Genomic DNA, 24,445 nt, shown 5'->3' on the forward strand with positions numbered 1-24,445 from the left:
AAGCAAGAGAGAGTTGTCTGGTCCCCCACAACAGAAGGACAACACCATCTGAGTGACTACAAAACAGAGCAGCCAAAGGCTGCTGAGCAGCAATGACATCTCCCTTGGCTCCCAGCCATGGCAAGTGCAGCCAACTCCCATCCCCACACATTTCCCATGTCTCAGAGAGGGTGGCCTCTGTACCATCACGGTCCAGGTTTTCCTCACCTTAGCCTCATTTATGCATAATAGAAAATGAAGGTGTGGCTCTCTTTGCACTGTTTTGCCCAGAGGAACCTGAACTCTGCAAAATAACAGACTTAAAGAAAAATGGACACAACCCGTTTCTGTTCTCTCCTGTCCTCACCCCACAAGTAACTCTTTTGGTCATACACTGGGCAATTCCTCCTATCCACGTACATGTGTGGGGGAAGACGGGTGCCTTCTGTGAGAGCTCAGCTGGCAGCAGGGACAGCAGAAGTCCATGTCCGGACAAGACGTGCAGCACCAGCAGGTGCTGGGGCTTTGCCAACCACAGACCTAAGCATTCGGATGACAGTATTGAAGGACCATCTGCAAGCACATTAGCTTCCCTAGATTTCCTGCCAAGCTGGGGGGCTTGTTAGGTTTCTTCCAATAAACCACACTTTTTACCGTTTTGGTCCCAAGGCCTGTATTTCTCCTGTCACCTCCCTGAAAGACCCTGCCCAGAGTCACAGACAATGGACTCCTCTACCAAATCCCAAAACCCTCAACTGTGCATCCCCTAAGCAAACCTAGGGCTACTCAGAGCTCTTCAGCTGCCCACTGCCATAACTGATTGTAGGCTCTAAGCTTCACAGCACAAACACTTGCCAAATCTGGGTCATAATTTAAGAAGAAACTACCTCAACTTTTCCCTCCTGAGCTGCAGTGTCAAGATGGGGTGCAGGGCTTGCTCCAGAAAAGAGAAGGTGGAAGAGTCAGAAATGAAGGGGCAATGTTGAGCATGAAAAAAGCTGAGGGTGACCCAAGCAAGGGGAGTGGCTTTATGTTTCATCCTTGTTTCTCACCATGCAACCCTATTCTAATTGGCAATACATTAATTTTCCCCAAATCAAATCTTCGCCCATGACAGCAACTGGAAATCCTGCTCTTTATGTCAATTTACAAACCTTTCCATATTATTTTCTCTTCAGGATCCTAGTGAGGAGGAGGAGCGAGAGACAGGCAGAGAGATGGCAGCCAGGGAACATCAATCTGCCACAAGCTCAGTGAAATAAAATAATAATTATGAAAACAGTATTGACATATATTCAACTCACTTTAACGCAAATATTGCTTTAATAACAGGGGGAAATTGACTTCACGTGAGTAAATAAAAAAATTTACCCCCGGAGCGTTTGTGGCCATATTTTTTCCCTTTGCCTCCTGGGCAGTGCCATCCCAGGGGAGCAAGCTGGCGCCACTTTCCCTTTGTCTCCCTGTGGCAGGCGCCATCTTGGAAGGGGTATTTCCATCATTTCAGGTTGTTCTTTGTTCTGAGGAAGTTTGTGAGACTTAGAAATTCTGTATCGCGTGATTATTTACTGTATTTTTTTTGCTTGTTGCAGTTTTGCTTGTTAGTAAATGCTACTTTTTGACTCTTACAAATCTACTTGTATTTCTTCTAATAGGTGGAAAGGGCCTGGTTGAAACTAAGGGGAGGTAACTCATTTTGAAGTGTCGACCTCTTTAAATTGTATTAAACCAAGACAGACACACATGTTGTTGGTCTTCTCAATCTGCCAACTGTTGCGGCACTGGAAAGCCCATTTTCCAGGCCACTCTCCAGCAATAAATCAAAAAACCCTCTGACATCACCTTGCCTGGCTTATTATACAACAATAACATTGGCTATTTAAATCCTCAAAATTCTTATCTACACTCATTTCTATTTTACTTAGTGCTGTCTTAAATAAAATGTAAATGAAGAGCCCTTTGCTTGGACTTTTGTAGACTTTCAGTTCTAATGACACAAGACACTCAAAACATTAAGAATGACACCTTTCTACCAAATGTGTGAATATGAAATAAGCAAAACCATTACACCTTCAATAAATAATGTATTCAAAAATAGCACAGACAAGCCACCATAGACTCTTGTGGTTCTTGCAAGTTTCATGATCACAGCTACGGAGGATACTTTGCATTTTTTAAAATTGAGTTTCTCTGCATTTTTTTTAATGCAGCAGAACACAAAAACCATGATCTTTAGTACTCCCAAAATCTCTTAGAGCTGCTCTGCAGTACTTGTTACCTACAGCTGCCTTAGAGGACAAGGTATTACCTTAATAGAATTGCAAAAAGAAGTCTAATTCTACCTAATAGAATTACAAAGAAATCCAAAGTTAGAATTAACTTTCAGAATTCAAAATCAAATCATTTTGAGCCCACATTTATTTTATCCTTTCCTTCTATGAGTTTTGCAATTTTTGATATCAGTTAAGGAAACTAGTGAACTTTAATGCAGGCATTACACTGTCCTAAAAACAGACACTATAGAGAATATAATACTACTAATATACTTTAATACAAGGGGTTTAGTCTGAAATACTTTCAGTGTGAAGCAGCTTAAATACAGCACTGTGAAAAATGCTGTGAAAGTTCCTTGTTTCCTTCTCTTTGGCTCTCACATCAGAAATACACTGAGGACTATTTTTCTGAATGCAATGTTTTATCATTCTGGTCTATATTTTATGCACCAATCCAGCACTGAACACAAAACCTCCGAAGGATCAAAATTAAAATTTCAGATAAAGGTCACTAGGCAAGAAAAGTACAGAATTTGCAAAAAAATTAATAAAACCTATAAGGACCCATAAAGGTGGGATCAGGGTAAAGATACAACTCAGAGGAATGAAATACCTACCTGCATAGATTTCATTATTTTGGCTTCTTTTCTGCATATTTTAAAATACCTTCGACACCCTCTAGACTACTGTATCTTGGAATTTACTGCTTAAGAATTAGGCATCCGTTTTAAATTCTGTAAACACATCTTCATGGACAAGGGCAGAGAATACATTCTGTTACATGTTAGTCAAAGGGAAATAGCTACATATATTCAGCATTGAAGGCTCTATCAGTCTGTGTAACCCAAGTCCTGAACAAGAATAATTCCTGACTGCTTATTTTTAGTACTCATTTACTTTGTGCTATTTAATATGTTATTGTTTTGCTTTTGTACTCAAAGAAACTTCCAATTTGAAACTTTTCTTAAGTTTAACTATACTGTTCCATCTGAAAGCCCTACAAACATTACACTGCAACAGGCAGCAGGCTGTGCCAAGGTACAACCTGGATGGAAATTCAACAAACAGAAATGCTGAAACAGACTGATTAGGTTAGCCATTTGTTTATACTGAGACCCCATGTTATACTACAGAAAGGCACAGTGTAAGAATTGGAGCAGAATGGATTTGTGTATTATATTAGTACCCAACATGTTGCAGTTCACTCTCCCTGCATAAGCAATTTCCATTTCTGCTCTCTCAGGCCCAGCATGCTATTTGTGACATGAATGAAATTATATTGCTATTCTCAATTACTTAGATATAGAGCAGTATTTTGCACCAAACCTATCTCCTTCAAATTTATTCACTTCCTCTGGGAATTACGTTGGACATTTATCCCTAATGTAGAATGGCTCAGTAAGCAGAAAGCACGAGCAGAGCTCATTTTAGAGACAAACACTCAGGAAAACTGAGCAACGGTACCATCAGCCTGCAGAACTTGTTACTGAATGCTTGAGGTGTTGCTGACTTCATTAATTTGCAAACATCTACTGTCCTTTTAAATTGCATCACAGAACTTGCATTCAAAGAGAAAAAAGTGAAGTGGCAGGAAAGAATCCATTATCAGTGCTCACAGTACAAATGTGCTCTAATCCAGTTCATGCTCCGTCACAAGTCAAAGATTCTCAGACTATCAACCCCACAGGATGCATATCAGGTGAAAATACTTAACACAGGCATAGGCAAGCACAGAGGCTTCAGATTCTGACAGAGAGAGGATCAGGTGATCTGAGCTTTCTGGGATTTCACATCTACTTGAAAAGCAAGAAAGCCATACTCCTTCCACTCCCCCTACATTATCTGCATAGAGTGTGCTCAGATGTATTACAATTATTAACTAACCTGGGAGGGAGCTTGTATTCAATACAGAATTAATACAAGTTAACATGTTTAAATCACCAGTAAACAAGAAGCCATTACATTGTGTTTACAGCTCTCCCTTAAAACCACAAACTGTAAACAGACCCCCTTTACAGATACCTGCTGGGTATGCCACAACATTTCAGCTCAACATCTAAATTACATATTGGAAGTCAGTGGTTACTTGACAAAGCCATTGGTATTTTCTGTATGGTTCTTCTTTTATCTGCTACAGATTACATATGATATCTAATCAGCAAAAATGGAAAAATAATGGATGGAGTAAAGAACTATAAAGTTAGTCATAAAAGTAAGTATATGAGCATTATGAAGGAGGTACTTTTTCTGCAAATACTTGGGATTACCACTTCATGAATTAAAACAATTCTATTGCTCAGATAAATCAAAAGAAACTCAAATCCCTATGTCTGGCTAGTCTTGGTCTTCTAAACCATCTTCTATTACTACTAAACCAAAATTAATTCTAACACCTGAAGAAATTCTGATCAGGCAAGAAAAAGAACCATATAATCATATGCTGAATTAGAAGGGACTCATCAGAATCACAGGGTCCAACTCCTGGCCCCGCACAGGACACCCCAAGAGTCACACTATGTGCCTGGGACCATTGCCCAAATACTTCTGTCAGGCTTGATGCTGTGACCACTTCCCTGGGGAGCCTGTTCCACCAGGGCAGAGCAGAGCAGGACAACCCCTTCCCTTGCCTGGTTGGTGGTGCTATGCTTGATGCCCCCCCCCCCAGGGCACAGGTGGCCCTCACAATCTACAGTGGGTCCAGAGCTACATGAACATTGTTGGTCTGACACACACAGTTGCTTTGGCAACTGCCAAATTCAGTTTGTGTTCTTTTCAGAGGAGAAAGTCAGTATTTTCCCATTATCTCAACAGCAGTTTCATAAAAAATGAATGGTTTTATTTACTTTTATGGTCTCTTCTTCCAAACTGGTCTGGAACTAACCAGCAAGAATATTGCATGGAGAACAAAAAAGGAAAATAGATACTTTGCAAAAAAAAGGTGGTGGTTCCAAGTGCACTGATTTACCCCCCTGCCTGCAAAACCAATCAAACTGCAGTTCTGTGACAGCATATCAAAAACTCAGCAATCATTGAGTCATATCTTGAGATGCCATCTGACATTACCATATAAATGTGCCTGTCCCTGAAGCATCAGTGATAACCAATTACATTTCTGATATATGTATTTATCCATGGCTACTTAGTCAGATTTGAGTGTTTTGATATTTTTACTGCTGGCAGTTAGGAAGCTCTCATCTGACTCTTCACCTTTTCAGGACAAACTGGTTAGTTATACCCAGTCCTGCCAAACCAAGAACAGATTGCCTGCTGCCTCTTTCTTCACTTAAGATACTTTCAGTGCTCTATACACACTATCCCTTCCTCAGCTTAAACAATCTCCAGTTAATTGTGGGGATTCCTTCTTCACTCAGCCTGTCCTCTAGAGACTTCCACGACCCTCCTTCAAACTTTCATCAGCTCTCTCCAGCACAGCATGCCAAACCGGATACATTACCTGAGCCCACACTGAGTACTTCGCACCTCTCCTAAGGTTATATTCCTCTTCTCAGTTCAGCACCTCCCTTCAGTACCAATACTTCACAGCCAACCCATCTCGCATTAGCTGCAATCCCCACAGAGGTTTTGGCAGACCTGTTACTTATCCAGCTGCTCCCTCCCCACAATTCCATGCACCTTGCTTTGGCACCTCCTGAGGGGCACCTCCCATCCTCTCTGAATATTCACTGTAGTTTTCTTTTCCTCCTACATCCTGGTGGATCCCCTTCAAGACTGCTGCCTCTCCACTCTAGTTTTCAAACCTCTGATGAAAATCTTGAGTGCTACTGTCAAATCCTGAAAATACAACCTTGATGCAGGTTTCCACTTCAATAATGAGATTCCTCTCTGTGGATTGCATACTATGTTTTACAGCTGAGATTACAATGAATTTCAAAGGAAGTACAACATGAAATCCACCCAGACTCTCCCCACTGCCACTCAAACTAATAAAAAATTAAATAAATTTAGACCAGGGGCTTATCAGGAAACCTTCTATGAAGTGAAGCAAAATATTAAATTTAAAATTTAAAAAAAATTATCACCAAAAAAAAGCTGACTCAACTCATAGTAAGAGGATACCTTTGCAGCTCACCTTTATCAGAGGAAAAAAAATTGAAAACATGTAAAAAAAAATCATCAAAATAAACCACAGCCTTTGAACAATTCTCCCTCAGGAAGTGAAATTAAAAATACAGAAGTCAACAGAATAATAAAATCATATATTGATAAAATAAAACACTACATTCAAAATCCTTTTAAAAATGAAACTAGAGTAACTCACTACAATTAGATTAATTCTGCCATCTTTAATCTGCTTTTAATGGAAATCTCTTGAGTCAGCCATAACAAAGACTACTTTGTCTGTCAATCACCTGTCAATTCAGACAATAATATCCAAGACAGAAAACAAAATACCAAACAGAACTGAAAATGCCAACCCTTTCCACTAAGATGTGCTAATACATCAATTTTGACAGCCTATATTCTACTTTATCTCAGAGAAAAGGTTATACACGAAATCAATCTACTGTCTTGAAAATTTATTTCTAACAGATGAGTTTGCCTCTCTGTAACCCCTTATTTTCAATTATTTGCCACTATAGCAGCAGTCACACAATAGTGAGAGTGATAGCAAGGATTCAAAATTATTTCAAATATTTGGTGAAAAATGTAAGAGAACAGAAAGAAAAAAAAGAAAAAGGTCTTTTCAATAAAATCAGTTCTGATTATCACAAAGTTCTGCATTTCTTCTGAAGTAACTGAAACTACTCTCTTGAGGAGCTCATTCACTTGTTGGGGCAAATAAAAATACTACTATTAGCTGCATGACCTTTCTATGAAAGATGACTGCAACTGCAAAATGATGTGTACTGAAACTAAAAACAGTCCCCTAAGGATTCTAATAATCTCCTTCAGTAACATTTTATTCAATTAATCATAACATAACTTCAGACAGAAAGAAAAAATGAAGTAAAGAAGCAAAATTAAGTAATCATGGTCTGACATTTAGCTTATGGAGAATGAGAAATAAATAGTTTTTAACAACAAAACATTTAAATTCTCTTTTTAGAAACGTAATTGGAATTCTGTACTTCATATAGCAGCAACTCTTTAAAGATCTATGGAGAATGCAACTACCAAATCATCAAAGCCATAAGCAAGAATGAATTTATAAAGCACAAACAATAAAATTAATATTTGTTCATAAGCAGTTTTGTGCAGAGCAAATTATATATGTGAAGTATACATAATGTTTTTATTGAAGTTGATACCACTCAAAAAAAATGCTGGCACAATTAAATCTTCATTAAAGATTTAAGATATTCTGTTCCTGATTTTCACTTACTGTTCACCACAAAGAAAACAAAGAGCCACTCAAGCTTGTAAGATTACAACCTATAAATAACATTACACTGGAAAAAAACACCCTGTGATTAAAGAGGCTGGAAGGTAGGCTGTTTTGCTAATCCACAAACAATAGTTATAAGTGATTAAACATTTGTTTATTTCTCACACTTAACTTTTTTAGTCACTGGCCAATTTTTAATTTATTTTATGAGAGTCTCAAAGATAATGGAATTTCTTAAAGCTTCAGAAGCAATCCCAGCAGGTGAAGGGGGAGGTCCAGCAGCAGCTGGCAGGCCAACACACACATGGCATGACCAGGCCCACAGCTCAGCAGGTCTTTGGCATGACCCTATCCTCACCCTCTTCTCCTTCATGACCAACTTCCTGGCTTTCTAGGGAGATATCTAGTAAGGATATGGGAAGTGGACAAGAAAGCAACAGACCAGTGTAAGAACAGCAGAATTATGAAATCCTTATGAATCTTACAAAAATCAGGTTCCTTGTGCCTTTGTGTAATTTCTTATGAGTGTTCTGCAAAGCATCAGAGGAATCACAGACCCATGGCTGTATTTAGTGCATCACACAGATCCTCAATGCCAGCCTCCCTTCATTTCACCAGTCCTGGCTTTGGATTAGACAAATCTCTCAGATCCTCTCACGGAAGTTCTTCCCCATAGCAGCACTCTTCTATCTATACTGTGCTAGCCACCCTTGTGTCAGGTTTCATAACTTCACTTTCACTCATCTCCAAACATATACTGTATTGTGAAAGTGAGCAGTCCAGACAGCCTACTGCTTTGAATTATTTAAGATACTGAAAAAGCTTTAGATTTTTAAACACTTGGGGCTGACACAGTTCTATACCAGTGTGGCAGGGACAGAAGGTGCCCCACCTTCTCTTGTCAGGTGCTGATGCCAGGGCAAAGGAGGAGGCAGGCAACATGGTTACAGGCCATACATGGGAAGATACTCGGTTTGCCTGTTGAAACATTTTCAACTGCAGGTCCACTTTATGAGATTCTGTACAAATTTCTAAGTATCACACTACCCAAAAGTTCAGCTCCTTCTCTGTGTACAGAATCCATTTACTTAATAATCACTTCTTTAATTAATGATCTTCCTGTTTGGCTTTACTCCAGAAGTGATTTCTTCTAAATTTTGTAACCTGCCTATAGAAATTTTCTGACTTCTGATAAGACCATAAAGTAGCAGCAAGCTATAATAGAAAGCAAAAGATAAAGCATAGGAGGAACCAAATAAGAGCACAACTCAAGTACAGAAATGCAGCAGTGTCACTTCACTGAAAGACCATTTTCCCATTCACCTATTACCTCCCAGGAGAAGCTAAAAAGATAGCCAGAAAATAAGGCTGAATAGTGCCTCTTTCATCCCAAAAGAACACACAGGACTGCACTGCTAGCTTTTGTATTAACCTATACATTCTGTCCCAGATGAACAAATCCCTGATGAATTCTGCACAAGGTAGTGTGGTGTCATGATTCTTATTAATGCCAAAAACACTGATGAAATTGTGTAGAAACTTAAAAGTAAACAATCAAAATAATAATTAGAAGCTTTTGAAAGTTTCTGCATAATCTAAAAAATACATCCATATTGTTAAAGACAGACAATTTTAAACACCTCAGTCATTTACGTGGAAACTATTATGACTATCGTTTCAGGAAATTTTTTCAATCTATCTACATTCCCACAAATATGATCTGGATAAGGATTTTTTTTAATTCCCTCAAACTTTATAAGCCTGAGGCAAGGCTAATGTCCTCCACATTAGAGGAGAACAACTTTTAACTGCTCACAGTAAAAAATACCTTATTAACAGAAAAATTGGCTTTAAACAGCTGCCTAGAGTCCAAATTTACGAGCTTCTACAGTTTTGGAGGAGTTCTGTTTGTGGTGGGTTTTGTCTGGTTGGCTGAACAAAAGTTGAAAAAACAAAATTTAAAAAAATCATACATCAACCAAGCCATTCTGTTAGGACAGTGCGCGCATAAAAAGAGTATGGTCTACCTGCAGCTCACAAGGGGGAGGAAGAAAGTTATTTACACAGATTTCTTTTTTGAGAGCAACATAAAAAGCAAAAGCAACAAAACAAACAGAAAAAAAAAAAACAACACAAGAGCAGAAATGTGGAACTTGAATGGCAAAATTTCTTTCAAATAGAATACGGGCATGTTCTCCTGAGTTCCACAATGCCCCTGTGCCACCTCAGCTCAGTTTCCAAGTAAGCCTTTGACAGTGTAAGTAACAAGCATATGGATTACACAGCAAGGAGGGACCTCCAGTTTATTCTAAATAAAAGTAAATCCACAAAATTGAATACAGTTTTGTGCTAATGGCAGGATTAGAGCAAAGCTACAGAGATTTAAATCAGATGCCTCTGAATAGTTTTCTCCTTATTAAAAACATTGCTTCTTCTAGATTCCTGGAGAAGGTAAAAATCACTATTTGGGACTTGGCTAGTTCTGCTAGAAGCAAAACAGTGAGATCTACTAAGTCAAAAAAATCTTTAAGACTCTTAGACATTTCTACTTCCTACTTTTTCAAACATCTGAAGATTTGCAATCCTGGGATCCCCAGGAAAAAAAACTCATTTAGGTAAGATATAGCTAAGCTCAGAAAATATGCTGTTGGATAATACCTTTCACTCCCACTAATTTCCACCTCAGAGATTTTGTATGTTGAGGCTCAAAAGCACAGCCTCAGCTATTATCCATGGCTTCCACAATGCCATGCTCAGCTAACCTATTCATAGCTTGGAAAAAGGCTTTACAGAGCTTTACTACAAGCTATTCAAGAGTAAGCAGATAGTGAAAATGTAAACAGAAGCATGCAATGTAATAACTACTATCAAAATAAACTAAATGCTACTTTAAATTAAAAAGGTCATCTCCCACACAAAGAGGATTATCAATTCATTACTCTTCTCCTTATTCTGCCAACACTGAAGCAGCAATGTCACCTCCATTGCTTTTTATTGTTGCTTTACACACAAAGAAAACAAAGAAAATGTATTTTTCAGGTATTTGTACTATTTTCAAATAATACAGATTTAAGTTAAACCTCTGCACAAGCTTTAGTGAGTCTTACCAGAAGTCATGGAAGACTGTGAAATCCCTTAATAATAAGCTCCAGACATCAGGCAGAAGTTGTTTAATTACACGTTCTGTATTTATTGAAAAGATAAAGCTAACATTATTAGTATGCCGGTTGAAGTCACAAACTCGGCACTTGAGCTGCCCAACCATTTCACCACTCTCTCAATGACTTCTGATCTAGGTTACATATGCAGCAACATCATCAACAACTTCCTATCAAACTTAGAACCAAACCCAGAAGTTGAGAGCTCCTGGCAGATTTTCTGGTGCCTTCAAACACCCCACACAGCACAGCAGAAGTAGAGCAGTCACAAATTGCAGCTGGCAGGCAGGTCACCAGGACAGCATGTAACTTCTCTGTTTCACTGAACAGGCTTCACATCAGAAGTCAGAGCTGCAGCAGGTCTTTTGGGGCACCACACCAGAGCCAGCAACCCACATGGGCACACAGCTATGGGGACTACACAACTTTCAGCATGCTACTTCACCATTATTCCAATTCTAAAGATCTAGAACGGGCTGTCAAATAAATGGATTTCATACAGATTTCAAAAGCAGGAGGAAGATCTTAAAAATATAAAACTAAGCAGTAACTGCTGTATACATTTTGTAAAAGGTGCTTTATTGAAAACTGTGGTTTTCCAGCTCTGACTCAATACCCTCTGTTGCAAAAGCTAAGGGGTAAGGGAAGAAGAAACAAAATGTACAACCTCTTACACAGCTCAATACTTGCAAGCAAAATACATCCAAGGAATCAAGTAATTCAGTGACATGCCATACAGTGATTTCCTCAATTCTGAGTAGCACTGAACCCACAACCCCAGTTTCATACAACTGCAGTCACACCATGCGCAATCAAAACTTCAGCACTCACTCAATGGAGACAGCCTTGATGCCTGATTATTGCCTTTCAGTCTGCTGCAAGTTGTGGTCCTGCAACAGGCAGCACTGCCTGCTTTGTGTGCTGAAGGTAGTACAGTGATGGGTAACATGGAATATGAAAGTCAGGATGATTACAGCAATACAGAAATCATATTAGTAATTCTTCTACTCCTAACAAACATTTCTACAATGTCAGATTTTAACAGCATAGCAAAAAGATTTGGAGAGAAGCAACAGCAAGAATCCTCTGGGTTACAGTGGCACTGCTTGAACTTCCTATGGGGAAGAAAAAAGAAATGTTCTAAAATAGCTCAAGGCATATTGCAACCAAAATATCTATTTCACCTTTTCATAAAAACATTTGCATACAAACACACAGCACCTTCTTTCGATAGGTAGCTGTGGCCACCAAAGATACTTCAGCTAGAAATTACATTCTCCCTGGAAAGAAAATCTAACAACCAGGAGCTAAAAGAGTTTTGTTAAACTATATTAACTCCCAAATCCCATAAAGAATTTTCCAAACCTATTCCCTAGAAGCATTTCTGCTAATTCATCGCTACTATTACAGTTACTCACAACATTTACAATTATTTTTTCCCAACACTTTTAACCCTGAAACATCCATCTCTGTTTTACCACCTTCAAATAAATTAACTAACCCTCTTCCCATGTTGGTCATTATTTCATTGAGAGTGTTTGTCTAATTTTTACTATTTTTGTCTAAATCTTTTACACCCAGCATTTGATTGCACTCCCTCTGCCACTCACTGTGAATCCATCTGGTCCTGACACATGAAAGCTGATTTTTTTACAGGTTTTACTTCCCCTGTATTTTTGAAGGAGGAAAGGCAAGTGGCACAAATTGTGGTAGTAATGTGTGAAATTATATCAAAGATAGATCCATTGGTAGAGGGGATCCCTGCTAAAAACATTCCAATCCGCTGCAGAGGAATATAAAAAATCGCTACAAAGCATAACCATATGCAATTACACTAAAATCACCTGATCTTGCTTTGTAAGATCAAACAGATAAGGTACATTCCCAAACTCTACTGTATTTTACTCAAACTTGAAAGATCATCCTAAAAAAGTTGACAAGTGAAAGAGTCATGGAATGCTGTTTCAAGGACAAAAATAAAGTTCAAAATAATTTACCACGTCATCAAATTGTTGTCCTCACAGAAAAAAACATTAGAAAACTACATCTAGTGACAAATAAAAGAAGAAAAGTTGCTTAAATAAGTTTCAAGGATCAATTCATCCTGGGTGGTAAAACCAAAACTATGTGAAAATCACTCTGAAAGAGGTTGTTCAAGCTGAGGATTGCTCCCTACAGTATTGCTGAAGCCCTTGCACCACTGAGTATTCACTTCTCTGAACATGTATTTTCCCTTACTCCCTGGGAGATTATTTCACAGTCTGGTAGACATCAGTGTTGAGATGTTTTTTTTCCAATGCTTAGTTCTTTCTCTATCTCACCATATCATTCACAGTTAAATCCTCCTCAGCATACATAGCTTTGATTCAGACTGTTTCTACCAGGGTTTTTTATGATTACAGGGTAAGATCATTCCTCTTTACTAACAAAAAGGAGGTAACATTTTGTTCCTCAAATTATTAAGCATCATTCCTGCCCTGTGAACATCTATGTGTTATTTGTACAAGACAAGCAACCTAAGCTGTAAAATGCACAAAACTTAGTCAGAGTTCAAAAGTTTTTAAGTGCATTTAAAGCAAAGAGCTTCAATATCAAGACATGCTTCAACACTAGAAACTTGCTATCAAGATTCTCATTACTCTTAAATCAGTTCTTGTACTCCTTGTTCACTCTCTTCAAACAGGTAAAAAATCTTGCAGAGTGAAACCTTTTCCTCACAAGACACATTAAAAGCTTTGGACTTTTATCATGCCTCAAATGTAAAGAACTGAAGGAAAAACAAACAAAACACCTTTTTAAATTTAGAAACAAAATGCCATTTTCACAGGGTAGACTACCCAATTTCTGCCCAAAATTACTGCAGCTCTTTCTTTGACAGGGTAAGGTTTACCAGGTAAAATGGAGAAAGAATACAGGAATGCATTTGTTCCTAATAAATTGAATAAACCAGCCAAACCCTCACCTAAAGCAGTGTAGAATCACAGCAGCAACAACAGCATAACTTCATTTGCTGATCAGACACTACAAAAGTGCCATGCACTGGATATGCAGACAAGAACAAGAGAAACTGTCCATGCCAGGCACAATGAGGTCTTCTGTTCCTGTAATTCACTAAGCACCTTAATCAGCAAGGCAGAAGAAAACCAAATGCCATCTTATTCATGTACACAGAGATAGCATCCCAACAATACATTTTGTATTAATCAAAAGAGGCAAATACAAAACTAAGAAAAATTTCTTACTTTGACCATAAATTCACAAGGCCACAGAAAAAGGAAAGACTTTCCCTGAGTCTGATATATCAGAGCTATGCATAATGGTCACCACCCACTACCAAGTATTACATAACAAAGATTTATTTAGATGCTCTAGGCCAGTGGCTCCAAACTGCGGACTGCCGAGCTGTTTCCCTGTTCAGAATAGTCAAGCATCTGTCAATTTTTAAACTCTAACATACTGCCACTAACCCTGTCATGACTGTCCAATAATTTTCAACAGCTAAAGGTGGTGGTTTTTTCTGAAAAATATGCTTTCAGATTAAACACAATTCTCTCCCCAAACCTCCAACAGAGGTTCACAAGATCCTTTGCAAGGCTTTTTTCTAACCTTGATCCCTTGCATATAAAAATCCATCCATATATTATATCATTGTTTTTCTTGGAAATACACCACACATACTGTGAAGTCATGAACAGGGCTACATTTGGAGCCAGAAGAATTAATCTCCTCAGGACAAAGAAGAACAAATAGAAAACATTACATTACTTACAAACCAGATACAAATGGGAGAGAAGAGAAAAAGAAGGATTACTAAATCTCCACCACAAACAATCCGAAGGCATGTAAAATACAAAGTACCTACAGCAAAACTATTCATGTAAACAAAACACACCAGATGCAAAATAGAGTATGTACATGAGATTATGTTCCACTTGTCACAAGTGCCATGGAAATGGAGCTGAATGGTGACGATGCTATGCCTTAGAAGGAGGAATGCAATTTTTACATTCTACAATTAGGAACAGGAAAATACAATTATAACTAGCATAGAAGAAGGTTTCCTCTGAGGTACCTGGGTCTGAGACTGAAGAATCTGTGATCATAAAGATAATACTGGAAACAAAAAAGGAAGGCATTGCTACAACCCTGAGTCCCCAGGTTAGAATTTCCAACAATACTGTTGCCATTTCATAAAACATGTACCAAAACTGGTGTAGTTTCACTCCATGTTTGTTTCTGACACTTAAATGCCTCCTCACAACCAAAAGTGTCAAAAATCTCATCAGTTCTCAGTGTCAGTGCTCATTTGGTAGGCTGTAACTATCAGCAAGAGCAGACTTGGGAGCCACTACAACAGCATTAACAAACTACTGCCTGGGGGGAAAGCCTATCACAGCTGATGAGCAACAGAACAAAAGCCTAGACTTCCAATGTTTTAGTCTCTCCTTAGCAGAAAATAGCTTAAAGATTTATACACTGGAAGCTAAATATGTTGGCCTGTACATCTTCTCTTCAGGCAGGATTGCAGCTAGAAGATTTGCTCTTTGGATAATGAAAGCATGTCAGAGACCTTTCAGGAGATTCCTTCCTCTTAGTAAAAAAAGTTCCTATTTCATGGATGTTGTTTTAAAACAGCTGTGGTCATTGGTTCTTCAAGCGTCTTCAAAATATTCATTTAACAAACAAGTGTGCAAGAATAAACAGACTTCAGAAATTATAGCAGTCTGAATATGTAATTCAGGCACAACAGCAGGTGCTTTTTACATTGTATGCTCAGTCGTTGTTACGTATTTGGCATTGCCTTGGTTACAGCAAGTAACAACGCACCAACAGGCTGTGTCATCAAAATGCACCAGATGGATGCTCCACTTGCACAAATCTCTTCCCTTCCCCACTCCTCTCCTCCAAATAGGATGTAACTTTTAAGAGCAGGGACAGGCATCAACATGGAAAACCTATGTTGATAATCACTTCCCTGCCAAAGTGTAATCACTGTACCAATAACTTCAGTCAAAAATGATGCTAAAATGTGGACTTGATAACAAAAGCCACAGGGCTTGCAAGGCTTCGTGAAGTTTGACCAGGTGAACATGAACTACACACAACTGAAAATCTCAATCAAGTCTCTTTTTCTTTTCCTAAATAATCAGCTTCTGTGGCCAGCCTCAAGCTCCCTGCACACTGCCAGAGAAGGTGATTGATTTTTTTTGCACTTTCAACATCCCAATTTGTCTTCCTAGAGGGAAAAAAAAAATCAACTAGACTCCTCTGTTTCCCACATTTTCCCCACTATGAACTCACATTTGCTACTGGTTGATGTCCAAGCAGACCAGACATAAGAACAGGGCAAGGCCTCTTCCTCATCGGGTGACACCAGTGGAAAACAGGAGGGTTTATCCATGAGGCTGCAGAACACTTTACACTGAGCAACTTTTCTCTGTAACCACAGCCCTCCTTCCTAAAACCCCCAGTACTACAGGCTGTTCAAACTAAATGCAAATAATTATAGGTAACTTCACAGCACAACACCTCACATTTCAAAGATGTGATGTTTTTACACTGGCAACAATGTCTTCCCATCTGAGCATGAATGGCCACAGGTGGCAGGTGAAGACCAGTGAAATCTGCCCAAAGGAGTGAGTTTTATCAGGACTGTACACTCTGCTCCGTACGTCACTACATCTGAAAAGTTAACACAGACAAGGAGGCCACCAAGGTTTGTACACTACTACACTGTAGCAATTGTGCAAGATATTGCAAAAAGCCATCAAGTCATGGGGTTCCTGTCATACACTGGAGAGAGGGAGTCTTCAACAGGCAGAGTAAATAAAGTGACTATGGATTTGCACATGATTGGAGGAGGTTAGTCTTCAAGGTAGAAGGTATGTGCCTGATTTTTTGATACACTGAGCATAACACAGAGACAGAATAGTATAAAAACAGAAGAAGAGCAAGGTTTTTTGTGTATTATCCTTCAGTCTTTACAGTTCATATGATTACTAAAATTTCAGATTGATTTTGGAATTATTTTAACTGACTGAAAAAAATATGATACTCTTCCTTCCTTCACAAGAAACTCTGAATTAGTCAGATCCTATGACTATCCCATCCTGTGAATCCCTTCCTTGTAATTTCACCCTCTGGTTTTCAGGTGTAAAATACCTAAAAAAGTATACATAACCCTTACTGTTTCAAATGGCGAATGGCCCTAAAATTACTGTTTTACACACCATAATTTGAAAACACAAAGTTCTTGGGCAAGTAGCTAAAACCCTTTCTTTCACATACAAATGAAGTTCTGTTTCTTAATGCAAAAAAGGAATGCTTACCTTACTGTTGTTCATGCTATTCTGCTATCCATATCATACCTGGTATACATATATGAACTTGCAGTACAGTGCCTGTGGATGCCACTGCTTACTAGATCATAACACAGATTTAACACTGAAGATCAAAATTGAGTTGTGAACTGTCCAGGCTTCAACAGTTACATACTAGAAGGAAAAAAATATATTTGAACCTGTAGTCATTATCTTCATGGATAAAGTGGCTGAAGAAAAGGTATGTTCAATAAAATATGAATTTACACACCAGAAACGTGACATATAAAAATTGTCTTTGCTCCATGCACAAAAAGGTTGTTCACTCTACTTTTAATTCCTAGAGAATCACCAAAAGTCAATCAAGTTTTGAAGTAGGGACCTTTCTACTTTTCTGAAAATCTACTGTATGAATGTTAACTATATACCAGCTACAATTGTGCTTCTGGCATTTAGTTTTCAGACAACTATATTTCCATGCCGACATTCAGCTTAAACTCCTTCTACTTGCTATGAGGAGGGAAATTATCCTGAAGAGGGTCTGATAGGGAACCAGATCTCCTTTGGGAAATGCTAAATGCCACTGTCCTTGGTCAATGATAGCCAACAATGGGACACCAGTGACACAGGCACTGTCATACCCAGAGCAATGGAAGACATCAGCTGATGCTCCATGTCACCTGGATAACCAATATAACCCAAAGAGTCATCCGATACATTACTGAGAATACTTTATATTTTAAAAAAATTACATACACACACATCCTAAGCAATATATTCTTCTCTTCTCTTTCCAGCTTACTTACTTGGCCTTCTTTGACACAAAAAAAAATTTGTTTAAGAAGCTGGGTTATTTTGACTTCAAATCCAGAAATAACCAAGTCTGTAGCTAACAAGAAATACTAGGGTTGTTGGTTTTTTTTAACAGTGTAGTTTGATTTTAATCCAAAATATGTTTGAAATATTGTTGATCAAAGCATTAAGTCTGTGTTACTCTTAAATATAAATGATTCATGTACCTTTTAAATTTGCATTCAAAAGCAGCTTAACCTAAGCTGAAATAAAGACATGCAGTCTTTACAGTTTACCAAGGTAAAGAAATAGAAAGATATGTAAGGATCTGTTAAGTACACACTCAACTATAACTGCATATAACTAGAATCAGTATGAGCCAAAGGGTGACACACTGAAAATACAACGCATTAGAACTGCCTGACTTGGACATGACTTTGAACTAGGGCTAAGCAGTCAGACTAACCATCAGGAAGCTGCAATTAAAAGTCTAAAGCCTGGGTGCTGAAGCTAATACAGAGTCAATATTATGAAGTACAGCACTGTCCCCCTGGGCTAATGCCCATCTCCCTGTCAAGAAGGCATCAAGCTCAAACATCTCCTTCCCATGCACCTTGCAGCTTGGTCCTACAAGAGGAAGATTTTGAGGACTTTGGGATTTTCTCATTGTTATGAAATAAAACTAAGATGCCAAAATCTGAATGATGCTGTGACAATCTCATAAGTGGATTACTTTAATCATTTATCAGCAAGGAATGATAATTGTTAAGCAAGAGCAGAACCGTGAGTTCATCCTTATTTATCACTCTGAAACAAAAGGTGAATACAGAACAGCTGTGAATATCAGAAATACACACCAAGTTTGAGGAAAGGGTATTTAAAATGTCCACTAAAAATGCAATGGAATAACAAAGCTAAAGGCTGGTTTTGCACTGATGCCTATTTAATACAAATTTCTGTCAGCTCACCACAGCCTTCTTAGTGGGAGAGATTTTCTCATTAAGTTAAATGTGACTGCATTGCACATACGCTAGGAATGCTGTTTAATAAATATTCCGTTTCTTAAAAACAGTGCTCTAATTTTGAAACTGCTGCAAAATAAATTCACACCAAGAACATAAGTTTCTAAACTAGTGAGCAATAATTTCCTCCATCATGACCATCTAAAAAAAATAAATTTGAGGTCATTGAATTGGCTAATACAGCAAACACACCTGTATTTCAGTGCTTTCCTAAGGGGAATGGCAGTGGTAAGAAGGACTTAAAAACCAGCACTCAACAGGAGGAGATCACCATTACCCTCCCATGGTAAACGCCCTTCGCCCCAACACTCCTGCTGCCCCAAATGCCAGCAGCAAAGCAAGCAGCTTTCTGCAGGGCAGCTTCTTCGGCAGAGGATGAGGAGGGCAGGCTGGAGGAAGGCCTCTGTCCATCAGTCATATCCCATCCCACCAGGACTCTAGCAAAACCTGCTGCATGAGCTGGTATTGGATACCAATGAGAGGCACAGCACTCCATCTTAAGAGCTTCCTGCCCTGATTAAGCCAAGAGTTACAAACATGGCATGTGCAGCCCTTGTCTCAGTCACTTGGTTTGAGCAGAGCTTAGATCAGATGGCATCCAGGGATCCTTTCCAATTCAAATTACTCTGTGATCATAAAAAAGCTGGTGCGAGAAAGCTGTTAAGAAAAGAGAAGGGAAAAACCTCAGCTCCCCCCACACCATACAACAACATACCAATCTCCTCTTCCAACACTGGAGGCAGTACCCACCCTCCTAACATTTACCTGGGACAGTAACATATTAAAAACCTACTGGTTTTGCCTGTTTTTTGGATTTGAAGTATTAGTTAAAGCATTCTGCTGATGTTAGCCTGAGAAAAGCCTGGAGCGAGAGCTTTTACTCCATGCTTCTTCACCTGACTGGCAAGAGCTTTTTTAGTCTCAGCTCTTCTTTTAAAAATGTTTTTCCCAATTTAATTTTATTTACTCTAAAGAATCACATTCAAGACTTCCAAATCACCAAGATTTCAAACATGATCAAAGTCCCATCAAAACAGACACTACACAAATACACAGTAACACTAAAACTGTTGGCATGAACTGCAACTTACATATCAGAATAAATAAATAAAATTTTAAAAATCCACAAATAAAACTTGAGCATATATTAGGAAAACCAAGTCACAGCTGTGTATGTTTAAAAACTTCCATTATGTTCTTTCTTTTTTCTTCCTCCTTCCTTTTACCCAGATCATCAGTTCTTGTTCATCCAAGTTTTGAGAAAGCATGTTTATTAAGAAAAAACTCAAATCAGAATGACCGCCACAAGAAGAATGATCAGAAAGCTATTGTGTTATGTACAGAAGTGAAAATTCTTGCAGAGAAATGAAAATATTTAATCAAATCAAAACCAATAAATACTAGATATTGAATGAACACCTTAACCACATACACACAGAAAGGCATTTCTCACCCTGACATGCATCCCCAAAATGGAAAAAATAAGGCAAAAGTGAGTCAGTGTAGGGTAGTCAAATGAGCTTCGCCAAAATGAGCAAGTTTTGTAGCCTCCATGGCTCTGCTGTTCTCGTGTTTTTCTGACCTGAGCTCAACTTTTGAGTTCAGAGTTGGAAAATTAAATTCAGCAGGCATGTTCCTGATATACAAAAAAGGTTCAGAAGAGTCTGAAAAAACTCTGAAAATTAGTTGAAAAAAGAAACTACCACCAAAAGGATTCAGCCTAAATTCCAGGTATGTGTTGCTCAGTTGTGACTAACTCAATGATTTTAATGAAGTCCCTCACTCCCTACAATTACATTTTTCTCAGATGGGTGACAAGGTGGTCATCTTCTTAAGGAAAGTAGCATTTATGAAAGGGCTCATCAGAAAGAAAAGACACAATTCTCAATTGCTGGCTTGTGAACAAGATCTGATGGACCAAACAGCCCAAGAACAGGCTGGAAAACACAAAGGGGAAGGTATATGGCTAAAAAAAATAATACTTAAACATTCTGAATTTTTCATTTTAATTGGAGAACATCAAAGGACATCTCCTCCTTTTGCTAAGTAGGAAAAACAGAGGCTCCCAGTGTGGTTTACCTCATGCAGACTAGATATTGTTTTAAATACTTCTAATACATTTATTTCAGCTTCCTTGATGATGTTCAAAGCCCCACCGCTTAACCACACACAGCTTCTTACACAGGCTCGTGGGTGATGGAAATTTCTCCCAGTACATATTTTTAATTAGACAGAAATCACCACAGGAGACATGACAGACCAGGTGAGATGCCACCTGCCTAGCAGCATCTCTTTAGAAACAGAACTCCCTAGAAACAGAATTGCACTTTCATTCCTCCTTTCACGTCAACATGGATGGTTTCTAGCAGAAAGGGTTTAGTGTGAAAACACACGTTCTTATGTTTCTGGAGTACCTTCAGCTAAGTCCTCTGCCATTCACGGCTGTCATGCACCCATTGAACTGCTTTTGTATTTATTCCTTCAGAATTAGGACAGACATTATCATCACGTGCCTGCATTTGTGAAAGCAGCAAATAAAGATGCTTCCCTAGGCCCCTTCAGTAAAGCAACAAACATGCAGATTTTTGGCAGAACATTGATGCGTGCAGAAGAAACAGAAAAATACTATCACACTGCTCTTAGTAGCTGACTTATCCAATCAATCATTATTGTGAAGAAAAACCAATCAATCTGTTTCTCAGAAACCTTTAACCCCTATGCAATCCATATTACTGGCAATCTATTGGAAATAAATGAGCAAAGGGTTGTTTGCTAGAACTCTCACTAAGAAGGAATCTTCCCCTTCTAGGAAACCAGAAAAACACATTTAAAAATGCATTTATCAAGGCTTCACTTAAGCCTATGGTAATAAGACCTTCTTCAAAGTTAAGATTTAGTTAATCAAGCCACACTGCCTATGGACAACATGTATTAAACTGAAGCACCTCTAATATTTTTAATAATCTTTTTTAAGATCTCAAGAAAAAAGATCTGATTCTTTTAATTCATAATCTCATGTAAATCCAGAACAGCTATAATCAATAATGGACAATTCATGTGCCAAGGGAAAAATGCTGAATTTGAAGTATCTAGGCCATGAGATACAAGTGAAAAGTTTTAGCTCTCAGCTTGATTTTTCCTGCATTTTGTCTATTTGAAAACACTGAACTTTACATTATAATTCTTTCTTTGTTTTTTTAGCATGTTCATTCGTTTTGGTTACTAACCCTGAACGCACATACATATAGCAACATGGTGTTTATTTTCCCAGCCACGTTTTCTGGACTTACAATTAGTTTTTCCTGCTTTTGCTTGCCATAAACATCACCACACACTGACACAATCTAAAGCCAAGCAACAAAACCACTGCAAATGACTGGCTACACTGGCCTGTTAAAAATACAAAACAAGCATCTGAACAGGAGATTCCATTTTGTTTTACCCTCATGACTTTTCTGCTGGTTGTACTGCTGACAAGCACTGCTTATAAAACAAAATGTTATCTACGTTTCAAAGATGCACACAGACCTCATATCGAAGGCTTTTTAAGTTTAAGAACATAAGCATTGCATGTGACTGTGGCTTAAAATGGTATCAAAGAAGTCAGAAGCCAGCTCCTGGTCAAATTAAAATCCATTCAAATGTCATACGCAAAGAGTTCAGGTTTCTCATTTGCATTCCCATTTAGATAGATTACACAAATTTTAGCCTCAAAATTAGTACTCCCTTTATTCAAAGTGTTATGGATTACTTACATTACCACAGAGTAAACAAAATCTTCAGATATATAAGATCCTCAAAATAATAAGGGCATGGTGGACTACAAGATTCTCACTTTGGCATCCACAAAGATCTACCACATCCCGTATCACAAAATCTCTTCTAAAGCATTAGCTCCCATGCTTTAAATACACGAAGGCAATTCTATTAAAAAAAAAAAGAAAGAAAATGAAAAAAAAATACCAGAATGCATTCCCTTCCCAATATACATGAAATTGCAAACTTGTCATAAAGGATTTCATATTAAATAACCAAACAGGGTTATACTAAAAAGCTTTGGCATGTCTCCCTCTTCACACACCAGAACTATCTTTTCTATCTACGTAGATGTACCAAATCACCTTCCCAGCATTCTTACATTTTTGAGCTGAAGAGCTAATCAGTAAATACTTTTGATAGCCTTTCAATAGGCTAGCCTTGCATCTGCTAAGACAGCACAGTAGCCAGAACATTTGCTATTTTAAGGGAAGATAATGCACTAATGTAAAATAGAAATATCATTTTAAGCTGTAACTAGAAATGTCCAAAACTCAGAGCAATGAATTACATGATTCACAGCACCCAGCCAACCTTGAACCACCATTACTTTGTAGAAATCAGTTTGGCCTAAAAGCTCATTGATATATTAATTTCAGACCACATTTTCCAAGGAAGGCAAGCTGTCTTTGACTAAGGTTTACATTTCACTCATTAAACATCCAAAACACTCATCTAAGGTACACTACAACACTAAATGTTCTGCTTTTTCAGAGTTTCTTGTGGTTGTCCATTATTATTCACTCGACATTTAATTTTTCTGTAAACACACATGAATGCACATAATTCAATAGTAACTGTTCTCCTTCCCTCCTGAACAGCATTTCTGGGCAGTCTATCCTGCCCCTTTCTCCCACAGCACTAGACATAAAGGCAAACCTGCACCTCACTTTTGATTTGGCAGCACACAGAATAAACACATTCTATGTCACCATCACCTTTTGGGAAGAATAGACATCACGTGCTTGTTCCTGATATGGGCCGCAAAGGCAGGTGCAGGTGGTCCAGATTTAACAGCAATGCAGCAGAACCTGGAGTACTATGACTGGAATATTGGCAAGTTATTTGGGACCCCATGGGGCACAGCTGCAGAGCAGTCTCAAAACTGCAGCCACCTGGGTGTACTCTTATCAGCTGGTGTAACGTGACGTATGTCAAAGACAAGAAAAACGCTACACGGCTGATCTGCCCTACACCCACATTAGCTCACTCTTAATGTATGCAGAGTCAGGCAAACACCTCTGCCTTCTAGTTCCTCAGCAGCTATGAAAACAGCCAGATCTGCAATGCACTCTCTAAACCAAACTGCAATTCCACAGCCCGAAAAATCTACAACAGGAGAAAGCAAAAAGATGTAGTTTTCCATCCTAGACCCACAGTCCCATCTCTCTTAAAGAGAAGATTTATGATGGCAGTAAAACAAGTCTTGGTAGACTGCTCCTACTGACTCTGATCCTTACAGAAAGCAGATGTAATGTACATGGCTGCACTGACCACGACTGTGATTCAGGCAATCATTGTTTTCAAACTAAAAAATTAAAAAAAAAAAAATCAAGACGTCTTCCATTTCCTGAAAGCAGAACGTGATGGCAGCAGATGTCACCTTCCCCCCAGCCGAGGGGTGGAGAGCACGCTCCACGGGGAGGACGGGGAGATCCGGGCCCCCTTGGGTTCCCTGCTGCAAACCGGGACGGGGCCGCAAACCCCGGTAGCATCTCCCGACGGAGGGGGCTGCTGA

General features: G+C 38.6%; 1 protein-coding gene across 1 annotated transcript in view; it reads right to left on the reverse strand.

Moving 5' to 3' along the window:
• APBA1 (amyloid beta precursor protein binding family A member 1) overlaps positions 1–22,757 on the reverse strand; it is an 82,742-nt gene extending 59,985 nt beyond the window's left edge. The window contains exon 1 of the mRNA XM_005430446.2: positions 22,647–22,757. The gene's annotated coding sequence lies outside the window, so the exon portion shown is untranslated. The remainder of the gene's footprint in view (positions 1–22,646) is intronic.
• Positions 22,758–24,445: the final 1,688 nt, after the last annotated feature.

The sequence above is a fragment of the Geospiza fortis genome, unplaced genomic scaffold (genome assembly GCF_000277835.1).
Source record: "Geospiza fortis unplaced genomic scaffold, GeoFor_1.0 scaffold1466, whole genome shotgun sequence".
NCBI lineage: Eukaryota > Metazoa > Chordata > Aves > Passeriformes > Thraupidae > Geospiza > Geospiza fortis.